This window comes from Tigriopus californicus, chromosome 12 (genome assembly GCF_007210705.1).
Source record: "Tigriopus californicus strain San Diego chromosome 12, Tcal_SD_v2.1, whole genome shotgun sequence".
Lineage (NCBI taxonomy): Eukaryota > Metazoa > Arthropoda > Copepoda > Harpacticoida > Harpacticidae > Tigriopus > Tigriopus californicus.
The window spans coordinates 4,153,432-4,165,841 of NC_081451.1; the positions used below are offsets into that span (position 1 = coordinate 4,153,432).

Below are 12,410 nucleotides of genomic sequence, written 5' to 3' on the forward strand. Positions count from 1 at the left end.
AGGTGACTACAATATGCTCATTAGTCATATGGGTACAATTGTTGAATAGAAAGGTAAAGGTATTAACTTGGTCTTAGCTCCAAGACAACGGACGGCGATATTGCCGTCAGGCATAGAAGTGGGGACTTCTTCGATGCGGCTGGTCTCAGTAGGGTGCTGCCCGCAGAGGATAGCAAGCTGTTAGCGAGTGGTGCCACTCTCCCTTTGCGGGGGAGCGCGGGGGTGCTGACGGCGGTGGAATTTGTTGAGGAACTGCCCAAATGACAGGCTTTGGGGCGCCGGAAGTTGGGCCTAACTCAGCAGTGGCGCGTCCATTGTGGTGAGGTATGCGCCCAGTGAGGGGTTGTACACGCTCATTGAGGGGTGGTATGCACTCATGGGAGGGTAGCACATCGCACATGAGGGCGTCACGGTTGGAGAGCGCATGTGGTGGTGACGATGGTAGTATTTGTAAAGAGCGTACAGAGAGCCCACGACAAGGATGACATCTATGGCGCCCAATGACACGGATGGTAGATAGATTTCCGGAAAATGAAACCCGGAGCTGCGGGTTATCTTGGTGTCTGGATTGGCCACGATGGTCTGATCCGTCCCGGACGTGGTCTTTGCTTTGGACGCTGAAGACCCCATGGCTAGAGAACCAAAGAGAACGTCGTAGAGGTTGGGGGACGGGAGCTGGGTCCCTCACAGGAACTACAGGGACAGGGACGGCCGCGTGAGGGGCGCCTGATGTTGGAGAAGAAGGTAGTGGCTAAAGGAACATTTGATTGCGTCGAAGAGCTCTCCCGTCGTCGTGGAGAGCATTGAAGGATTCGCCAGAGGGACACACAGAGATCATAGTTCCAGTCTGATCCCATTGCTTGGAGATTGGATTCTGATGCAAATACGCATATCTGGACAAAAAAAACTCTCCAATGGTGGCGTCGGCCAGGGTGTCACACGAGAGGAAGGAAGCGTCGTGCGTAGCTGGCAGCCAAAGAAGAAAGCACTAAGTGCAAGGCCAGACGAAGCCCACGGGAATGCAAGGTATTCGCGTAAAGCTGCGCGAAAGGCCGTCTTATAGTCAGTGCGGTGAAGGAGCAGCTTTACGGTTCTGACAGCTCCTTCAGCCAACCCTTGANGTGCAAGGCCAGACGAAGCCCACGGGAATGCAAGGAATTCGAGTAAAGCTGCGCAAAAGGCCGTCTTATAGTCAGTTCGGTGAAGGAGCAGCTTTACGGTTCTGACAGCTCCTTCAGCCAACCCTTGACAGCTGCTTCAGCCAACCCATTGGAGTTAGGATGATGAGGGCTGGAGGGCTCAAAGGTGATGCCTTTGTGCGCGCACAAGACCGCCAATTTGGACCAAAACTGGGGTCCATTGTCTGACCTGATGAAGACAGGATCGCCAAAGACGTCGAACCACTCTGAAAGAATCTGAATAATAGCTTTAGTATGCAGTTGCGCCAAAGGCTAAATCCATAAAAAGCCTGAGGCTTTGTTAACCATGACCAGCCAGTGTCGGCCAGAAAAAGATCCAACCCAACACGGGTCATGGGACTAGTCAATGGATGGGAGCGCCGTACCTCCACTGGTTTGGAAGGAGGGAGTGTCTGACATTTTGTACACGCGCTGATCATGTTTATGATGTTGCTGGCCATGCCTGGCCATGCAATTTTATCTTCTGCAGGCCTTGATGAGCAAGGTGAAGTCGGCGAAGAATTTCCGACCTAGCTGACGGTGGTGGGACAATTTTTCCATCACAAAGGAGCAGTTCAGCACCGTCAGCCGGGAGGATGCTGAGGTTGCTCCATGAAGCTCAAAAGGGGAGAGCCACACTCAATGGGGGGCAGATCACGAGCAGAGGCATAACTCTGCACCTCCTGAATCAGCTTTTTGTACCCGTTATCAATCAAAGACATGATAATGGCCAAGTTTGGATCCAAGTAATCAATTTCCTTGGACACGACTTGTAACATGCAATTGGCATGGTCAGGCTTGCAGGGAAACAGTGGAGAGCCTGATAGCGCGTCAGCAATCAAATTGTCTTTCCCTGGAGTCCCCTTGATCTTCAAGCAGAAAGATGAGAGGGCCATGCGGAATTTTGCCAGTCGCCCATTATGAGTTTCGATGATGTCTCTGGCAAAAACTCCTACGAGGGGTTTATGGTCCGTGATTACGGTGAATTAACATGCTCTCAAATAGAACTCACATTTGTGCACAGCCCACACAATTGCGAGCCATTTGAGCTTGGTTGCGGCATAGTTGCCTTGAACAGCAGTTAAGTTGAACAATCCACATTGCACGACACGTGGGCGTCCATTTTTCTCCTTCTGCATCAGCATAAAACCGAGGCCATGTAACCTTGATGCATTGGATAGTAAGAAGGTCTTGAGCTTCTCATCGAATGACTTCACAAGTAGAGAAGACGTCAGCAACTTCTTGGCTTGGCAAAATGCTTTATCGTGAATGTCAAGCCACTGAAAAGAAACGACTTTTTTCAACAAAGGTCGAATATCACTCATGGCATGTGACAAATCTGGTACGAAAAACACAAATTGGTTCAAGAGGTCTAAAAAGGACTTCACTTCAGTCGCTGTTTTGGGGCAAGGAAAGTCTTGAATGGCCTGCACTTTGGCAGGGTCGGGGCTCACCCCCTGGTCACTCACGATGAAGCCCACGAACGGCACTTCACGGCCAGCTGCGAATTTGCCAAGGGAAATTGTTATTCCTTTGTCGCGGCATCTGGTAAGGACAGTGTGTATGCGAACTTTCAACAGTTGGATAATTGGAGCACCAACGAGAACGTCATCAACCAACTTTTGGCAAAAGGTCAAACCTCTGATCACTTCATCAGACTCGATTTTCTAATGGTCCCCACTGGGGCTCATGTCAATAAGGGCGAAGTTGTATCGATATCTTCCTGAAGGTAAAGGAAAGTTGTCAAATTCGCGGACTCTTCATCCAGCAGTACTTAAAAGTACCCCATCACTGCGCCCAATTTGCAGAAGACTTTATCTTGGGGACTTCCACTGCGGATGATGTCTTGGGCAGATGGAAAGAGCTGGACGGGGCGTCTGATAAACTTGTTGATCTCGTGGTGATCCGTGACCAAACTGAGCCCAGCTTTCCCCCTTTCTTCGGGAACAAAATGGGCCCAGGAGCACCATGTCGTGACCTCCTCCACCCGAGAAATCCTTCCAGAGAGAAAAACCTCTTGATAGTTGCGTCGGCCTCCTCTTGATAATGAAGTGGAATGGGACACGAAGTATTAGCATGGTAAGGGACAGAGAGAGTAACTTTAGAACGTGTGATAAACATAACTTGGCGTGAACAAGGAGAATGAAGTTGTTCGGATCTTCAATCATTTTTGTGGGTATGTGATTGCCCAGAACTCAATCTGGGTGGACCATTGGAAGCTTTTTGTCATAACCAACTTTGACACTGACACGACCTCCAATTTATGATTGGGTTAAGTGGAATTGAAGCTTTAGCTCATGTTTCTAGTGCGGCCAGTCCACTACGTGATAAATGTTGAAGAAACGACTTCACCTGGCTTCAAGATCATTCTTTGGCTTTGAAGCCACAGGTCTTATTTTCACCTCTCGTTATAGCCATGTTCAACCAACGGGTCAAGACCACGCTGCTGACCGGCTATCGAAGTTGAGAGGTGTCGGATTTGCCCAGAAACAAGAGGCGAGGATCATTGGCAGTCAATGTGGCAGCCAATTCCTGGGGAATCCCGCTACGCTATTGTTGAGCTCAAGGCATTGGCGATCTGGTGGCCCATCACCAAGTGCAAGATGTTTTGTCCGGTTTACCTCAATTCATGGTTCTCACTGATCAAAAGTTACTTGTCGCATTGTTCAATAGATTCTCAATCAATTCCATTGAAAATCCACGCGTCCAGAATTACCAGACAAAACTCCTCACATGCTCGTTCACGGTAGATTGGAAGCGGGGCAAGGATCACTGCATCTCAGATGCTTTGTCCCAAGCTCCCAAGTCCGGTACGGATGATTCTGCCCCCTGTGACCCCGCCATTGGGATGATCGTCGCGGATTTGGTCCTCGACGTGTCGGAGGATTTGATCCTCGAAAACCTGAGCGCTTTGGTGGGGAAAGACCTGCACCAAGATATTGTAACCAAATTTGAGGGCGAGCACTTCAATGTGTAACTGCCCCCATGAGAATGGTCTGACAACGGCTCACCAAGTGTTTGGTCACCCTCTTCGATCCCAGGTCCCGAGCCACTGGAGTTTGTTTGATCCTCATTGGAACCAAACGCCAGATGAGGCCGATCAACGCCACTTAGAATCCGCAGAGAAGCGGAAAACATGCTACAACCCTCCAACCATCCAATCAAACCTCACTGAAACAAAGCCCGTGGGATCTTCTGTTCTCGTCCAGGATCTGATTTCCAAGAAATGGAATACCACAACCCAAATCGTTGGAAGTCCAAATCGACTGCAATACCATCTTCGATTCCCATCAGGCCGTGTATTATGGCAAAATGCCAAATTCTTGTGGATGATATCATTGAAAGACCCCGTCCACGTCCATGCCAAGGAAAACACCGTTCAAAAGAGTGCTCGGGTTCCTGAGCTCCTGACCGATATCAGTCTAAGATCAAAACAATTATCTTTTTATACGTACATCCTGTTTTGCACTCAAAAGAAAGGAGCATCTACCTTTTTTTGCAATTGACTTTTGCTCATTGAATTTGATTTCGATGGTTGCTAGCCTGGCCCCTTTCTCTTGGGGCAGACAACCGGTTCTAGTTTCCTCTCGTTCCCTTCTTTTAGCAGAATAAAGTGTGTGTTACCTTGAATAAAGTCTCATATATTCTACTATTAGGTAGCTCTCTAGAAACTTCTTCCAATGACTTTTCATAGGAGAAGTGTTTTTATGCGCATCAAAAACATCAGAATGTAGCTCTCTCTAATCTTGGTTCAATCTTTTATAAAGTAGTGTTATCCAGAGATGAAGCCAAAAACTGCATCCATAAATTAATATCGGTTTGGGCTCTACGAGTACATGTGACCTTAGAAAACGACGAGGGAACGAAAGATGAAGAATGACGCGCATTCAAAGAAAAGTAGGTTCCAATATCTCCCCGGAAACAAGGATAATTGTGGAACTTGGAATGACCCAAAATTGTAAGGTCGAGAGCGGTTAAGAGATAATTCAGGAATGATAGATGAGAGGACAACCATTTGGAGAGTACCTTCGGTTTTTGGGTTTGAAGTAATTTTTTGCACCAGCAATGTTCTTGCGGTCATCTAGTTGTGTATCATCCCTTATTGCGGTCTCCTCAGCTTGAAAAATGGTAATAGCGTCTGATGTGATATGATGTCCAATCTATGAACTGACCACCATGACCTCCTTCTATGGTGCTAATTGATAAAAAGCGTTTCTAAGGAGAGTTGATTTGGAACGTGGTGGTAAGGCGGGTGGAAGACGATGTGTGTGTTGCTTCTTATTCTTGAAACGAAATAAATGATGTATTCTACTTGAGAGAAACATTACAGTGTCCTCTAAAGCTGAGGCTGGTGCTCTCGCCAATATTTTTGATTTTATTGTGTCCGAGTGTGTACTCGGACACACAGGCAAGCTCCCGGTACCGGCAAGCAAACATACCTGCCAGGGTCAGTGATGCAAATTTGCCACTTGACACTAGTTTTTACGCAGCTGACCTTTCCTCATAATATCGAGAAAGAAAGGTCAGCATCTCAAAAACGTGTTTGAAGCCCCGAATTTTCATGACTGGCACTGGTACAAGCAAACAAACGAACCTGCCAGATCTTGCCATAACGACCCCATATCGTCATCATTGATGTCAATTATCAAGCAAGCTCGACTAAGAGCATCTTCGTTGCTTTATGAATAAACCAGACCTGCCTCTACACTTCAGATATGAACGAATCAATAGATTGCTGTTGTTGTAGGGAGGTCCGCAAAGATCAAACCAATCCACATCAACAGAACGACGAGCTTGTAGTTTTTCTTGGATTATGCCCAAGACTTTTACAGAAATAAGGGTAGTCTCCCTCAAGATCTCTTGATTAAGCTCAAAAGTTTTGGATTGAAATAGGACCATGAAATTGCCCCCTAATCAGCATCAGGAGCTTGAGATAACCCGGTTTGGACGACACAGTTATCATAACTCCCGCCAATTGTCAAAGCAAGCCTGGTCCACGGAATCATCAAGGTTAAGATGAGCCTTCAAGTGAAGGCCTATGTATTGGTTCATAGGGCGTGGCTGTTAGATCCAACGCATTATTCGAGTTGGGAAATTGACGGCAGAGTTGAAAATGAAATTTGCCGCAATCTGAGCGGAATCTTGGCGTTCAGAAAAAGAAGTCCTTCTACTAAAACGTTTGGATCTTCTACTTCTTAGAGGATGAGAAGTGAAGAAAAAAACTGTGACATCCTGGTATATATCATTTGACCCTGTTCTAGTCACGCCTATATAAACATGTTCCAGACAGTCAATATAGCAACTACAAAGTCACCATCAAAATCCTTGTGGGTGCTGTGCACCTGAAAGTCTATGACATGGGGCAGTCAGTTGACCCTCTGTCTTTTCATGAACCCCCAGTGAGGAGGGCTCATGTGTGCCTTTTATGGTGGGACAATCTGAGGGCCCCCACCCCCAGAGTGGAGGGTTAACCCATGAGTTGGATGCCTCTGGTGGATGCCGAATGAGCCGTGATCCGGAATTGAGCTGTGGATCCCTTGAGATGGACCCGTGCCCCAAGGTGAGTCGTGATCCTTTTGTTAGGACGTAGCCCTGTATTGGGATGGACCAGAAAACCTGTGACCCAAATGGACCCCCCGTCTGCAAGGGAGATGTGATATCCTGGTGCTGTGATACCCTGATATGCACCCACAAGTCCATGACATAGCCCAGTCAGTAAGATTAAGTGTTGACGTGGATGCCTCTAGTGGAGGTCGGGCGGCCCGTGAACACCGGGACCCCGGATGGCCCGTAATTTGTAGCCCTTGATTTGGATGGACGGACCCAGTGTTGGGATGGACCGGAGAACTTGTGATCTGGATTGACCCTCCGTGTGTGAGGGAGATGTGATATCCTGGTGCTGAGCATGTTGCTCATGCTCATTTGAACCATTTCTGGTCATGCCTATATAAACATGTCATGTCAGACAGTCAACATAGCAGTTACAAAGTCACCATCGAAATCCTTGTGGGTCAAGTGGACCCACAAGTCTATGACAAAAACCAATTGAAAGTGGATTAGTATGAGGCCAAACGATCTTCGATCGCATGAATAGTACCAGGGCGGATATCTAAAAAAGGAGCTCCCTAATAGCTTCAACATCATTTGTGAAATTCCAAAAAATGCGGATAAAATCGGTCTTAAACCGCGACGGGAACGGTGGGCTGACTCCATGACTATAAGTTGGTTTCACATTTGAGATCGATCAACTGGAGGAGAATAACAGAATGAAGGTCCGTAAATGTGGGAGCTAAAATCATCAGAAAACGCCCAAAATTGCACTGGACACGCCCTGAAGTAAAATAGTATGCAGTTGTGGGTGTAGCAGGTAAAAATGAAGAAACTCGGTTCGTACACCGACTGCGCCATGTAAAGAGCTGACAAAGTAAAACAAAATAAACTATTTTCCAGTTAAGAATGGCATACGCTAGCTTATTCACACTCAAATCAGTGTGTCCAATAATCAAGCCTCTTACACTTACCCCCACGTTCCTTTCAATGAAGTTCATGTCGTAAACTTCTTCGCTTACATTTATTGGTCCCACGAGTGAAGGTGGTAGAAGAGGGCAAATGTTTAGAGATGAATTTGCAATTTCTCCTCTGGCTTCATGACCTTGAGCTGCAATAATAGGAAGTCATGCTGAAGATATTCTTTCACACGAACTTATCATATTTTAACATGGAATTCCATTATGTAAACAGGGGTGTTGGATCTTACTACTGGCAGTGATGCTAATCTTTAGGAACGTAGCAATGAGTATCATTAAAACAGGACGTAAAATGAAGCCTTGTGAAAAACATGGCTTGACATTATGTATTTCACAAAACAGCACTATAACTTCAACTATTTACTACTTATCATTACTAAAACTTTTTAACCAATCGAGAACCTTGCCTTACATCCTAATCTCATGAAACCAGTCAACTATAAGGCAATGATCTGCCTTTTCAAAGGCCTTGGCAAAGATAAGATCTACAACATCGACTGACTCATGGCTTTCCATTCCCTCATGAGTGGGCTCTATATGCTCAATAAGTTGGGTTAACTCAAAAACTTCATTAATATTAAGAAATTCTAAAAGTTTGTGAGTGACAGAAATTGCCCAATCCCATTTTTCCACATGGGAGCGAATGTCTATAAATTAGAAATGCATTGCACATTAGCGTTGTTCACATTTCCAATGGAAAAGTAGTACTCTAAGCTTGCCACATTCAAGGTCTTGATTTATCCATTGTAACAATGTATAGCCCCCCCCCCTCTTGTTCAGTAAGCTCGTTTTTGTCCGCTCTCGAATTCACAATAAATGATTTGGATCAGGCAGTTTGCTCAAAGGTTTTCTCTGTAGGGGAATTCGAATTTTTCGGCTAGCGTTGAACAGTGGAGGTTAGTCCAGATGGGTACCTTTCCATTTCGAAATCGACATCTCAGTCGTGCGAAAAGCTGGAAGTGTTTGCGATCTTGCGCAATTTTTGGTGCAGCCACCAGAAAAAAGTCCAAATATTGAGCAGGTGTCTTCCGTGAAGGATTTAGGTGTAATCCTGAAGACCTGAAGCCAAGTCTGAGAAACTAAGCCCATTTACTAGGTGCTTTTAATCTCCAAGATCTAAGAAAGTAATCCACTTAATGCCTGGGTCAAGAATACTCCATGCGCCACGGAAATTTATTAAGTCAGGACCTTTCGCCCCTGAATGTGGATGGATCATTTGTGTCCGGGGATTTCCTCTCTTACAAAATGTACCGTATAAGGCGTGGAACTCATCGGGAGCACTACAATTGGCCAAAGCAATGAGAGCTGCCAAGCAGGCTGCCTCAGGGATTGTGAAAACCATCCCACTCAGATCCCTTGAAAGACCAATCTCAACTTCAGTTCCCAATGACCTCAGCGTGCATGAGATATTTGTCTTCAACATATTACTCTGTATAGAAAAGCTTTCAGATTAGCAATCATTTCCTTAATAGCGTGTTACGTCAGATAGAATTTTATGACAGTCTATTACAGACAGCCTTTGCAAACATATCAATTGGACCATCAACTATGCTGAATATAAGTGACTTTTGTGCAATGAACACGATACTTCTACACGTCAAATTCACCGCTCCCACACACATCTAAATTTACCTACACTCGCATCTAAGTTTCTCCTCCTTCCAGGGTGAACTTAATTAGTTCTCCTCTTTCTTTTCTTCTTTTGGCATCTTTTGGCATCTTTTCCAAGTGTATTGGTATTCAATTCTGTTCAGTGGGATCAAGAGATGGTTAAACTAACATAGGCTTTCGCTTGTTTAAGCATGTTACATTATCATTGATGTGTATTTGACAACTTATTGGATCTTTTGGAAGGATTGATGTAGTGATTAAGACACAAGGTTCTCAGGGGGGGCTAACCTGGAGAAAAAGGGAGTGGACTTCCCGCCTTCTTTTTTGGCTTCCTTCCTCTATGAGCTTGCCTCTTTGGATTTAACCTGCCACTTTCTGTAATTAAGAGCTTGACTCTTAAGGCAGGATGACACGTTAGTGCTCAAATGTAGTGCCGGGTCCAAATCTCGCGGAAAACCCGCGACTCTTGGTGCTCAAAGGGAAAATCTTACGATTGGTCCGGCACTATTCTCAGATAATAGTATTGTGCTCAAAGGACGCAAAACTGTCCGTCATTGTCTGCCAACATGTCAGAGAGTGGCTAACACCCAGTCAAACCAGGTGATGCATGAAATGACGGAACCCAAATGCTTGAATTTGAAAGACACCTTACTAATGCTGGTGCGCTTGAAATTTTTCCAATACATGGCATTCTTACGCATATTTTGATAAATTTCGAGCTTCACACCACGCACAATCGATCTGGTCACACTTTCCTTGGAACTCCGGTAGTAGTGTCGGCCTATTTCTACTCTTTAACCTTTAATTTGTGTTTTTCAAACTTTTCATTGGAGATCTAGGGTATTTTTCTTGAGCCGAAAAAATCAGATATTGTCACTACCGTGGAGTTTGAAATCTCTGTATCTATGTCGGGTTGACAAAATCCGGAATTCGAAAATCGTTGGTCTTAGTTAGGAGACCCTGAGTACATCTTTCGCCGTCTGTCCGAAAGTGGTGTCAACTGCAGGTCATCAAAAACGGAAACTTTTTTAATGAAACGCGCTCTGGATTAAGGCTGAGCACTAAGCTTGAGTACCAACGTGTTGTCCTGCCTTTAGATGGTGGGACAAAAGCACCATTAGAAAAGCACCTTTCTTATTTATCGTAATTTCTTTTCACCTTGAAGACATAAATTGCATCTTTTTCAAAGGTCTGGCTTCTCTCATAATTGATGGGAACAGATCGAGCAGTTGTCACGTAGTATGGCTTAAAACGTTTATTATTATCGAGCTTGATTGTCATCAGGCCACCAGTCATGGAGTCAGCGGCATCTCCAAGAGAAGAAACCATCACTTTGGCAGATTAGATTGGGTGAGGAAATCCATGATGACGTTCTCATCGACGCCATTGCCTTTGAGGCGTTCAATTTCTCGCTTGATGTCCGCCCATGGCTCTTTTGACAATTCTAAATTCTTTTTTGTTCCGAGGGTGGGCTTTCGTTCCCTTGTGGCCTTGGTCAGAGATTTGGCCATGGTGGCGATGGTTTTTGTCTTGAGCCAAGAGCAGTGTATGGCAGGAAAATCATAGGGCATAATCCCCAATGCTTGCATGTCCCTCTTTCCAAGTCGCCAATATTGGGAGACACATCCGTAGATATTACAGCCTGAGGGCCTCCATCGGCGTTGCAGCTATGTTGGAATTTGCCCACATTCCTGAGCGATGCCCAATTTGCCGCCTTCGGTAGAGCTTGAGATCGATCCAACGTTGCGCCCTCCGGGCATGTTGATGTTGGCAAAACCGTCCTGGCTGCACCAGAATCGGGTAAACCGTGGATGAAGAATTGTCCCCTGTTATCTTTGCATACAGCCTTGATGACAGTCATCTAATGCATAGGTCCAGATCGAACTACCGTTAAGTAGTAAGTTTTGGTTCCAACTTGAAAATTAAATTTAAAGCTAGTAAACTTATGAATTTAACGCCCAAATTTTGCTGCATAGTCCACTTGATATAGGGTAAAAAAACGAAATTGAAAAACAAACAGAAAAGCAACTAAAACCTGATCATAAAGGCTGATAAAGAGCTTTGTGCTGCCATCATTCAACTCCATGTTGTGGGGAGGTCGAACTCCGAGACTGAGAAGCTCTTCCCCGACAAAAAGGTGAACCTATAGTTCATCTACATTCTGTACTGTATTTTGGAACACTGGTTTGTTGACATTGAAAAACGTCACAGAACAAGTTTCAGGTGCCTAGGCCAACCAGGGCATATTCTAGGGCCATGTCCATTTTCGGCCCAACCACTTGGCCATCGGTGTTTGAACAGCAATAACTCCGGCTGTAGTTATCTAATTGAGATGGACAATGGCGTTTTGATAGAATTGATGCAAATAAATGCATCTATGGAAATTCGGCGTGTAATGGCCTTATTTTTTCGTTGGCCTTTGACCTTTCCAAAAGCACAGTCTGGATTTTCTCATTTTTTTGCGTGTGGATAGTTCTATGTATGATTTTTATATGTTGCAAAAACGAAAATGGGATCTCCCTGGCTTTAGATTTGGCAAAGACTTTTGTTAGCGTAGATCATCTTTTTTCACTTATTAGAGGTGCTCTCACGCAACCTTTTGCAGCGATGAAGCCTCGAAACTGAAGGTCAAAGCATTGTAAATTAATAATGTATACATTTATTCATAAAATTTGTAAGATAATGCTATGTAAAGATATTCGGAATGGCTTCATAATGGGATCGAACCCATGTACCCAAGCTTAGCTCGGTCGCGCGTTAATGACTGAGCAACACAATCTGGTCAAAGTGGCGTTGGCTTAAATTTTTCCAACGCTCTTGGGGACGGGTTTTTGAAGCAAATTGTGTCAAGTCCTACGCACACAGCTGGCAACATCCTCGATTTGGTGCTCACAAGTTCGTCCGATCTGGTCCACGTGAAAATGGCTTCAACCTTGGAATCGGCCAAAGCCGCGGCGGCAGGCCAACGCAAATGGTTCAACAAAATGAAGTCCGCGGCCACCAAAGCTGCCGAGGCGGCTATCGAGTGTCCTTCGGCCTTTGCTGGCGATCAAGTGAATACGTGTTTCAATAACTTTAAGTCTCAAACGGAAAA

At 45.3% G+C, this 12,410-nt stretch overlaps 1 long non-coding RNA gene across 1 annotated transcript in view; it reads right to left on the minus strand.

Annotated features, from left to right (window-relative positions):
- Positions 1–7,699: 7,699 nt before the first annotated feature.
- LOC131891691 (uncharacterized) overlaps positions 7,700–12,410 on the minus strand; it is a 28,389-nt gene continuing 23,678 nt past the window's right edge. The window contains exon 3 of the long non-coding RNA XR_009374450.1: positions 7,700–7,836. This is a non-coding gene — a long non-coding RNA (uncharacterized LOC131891691). The remainder of the gene's footprint in view (positions 7,837–12,410) is intronic.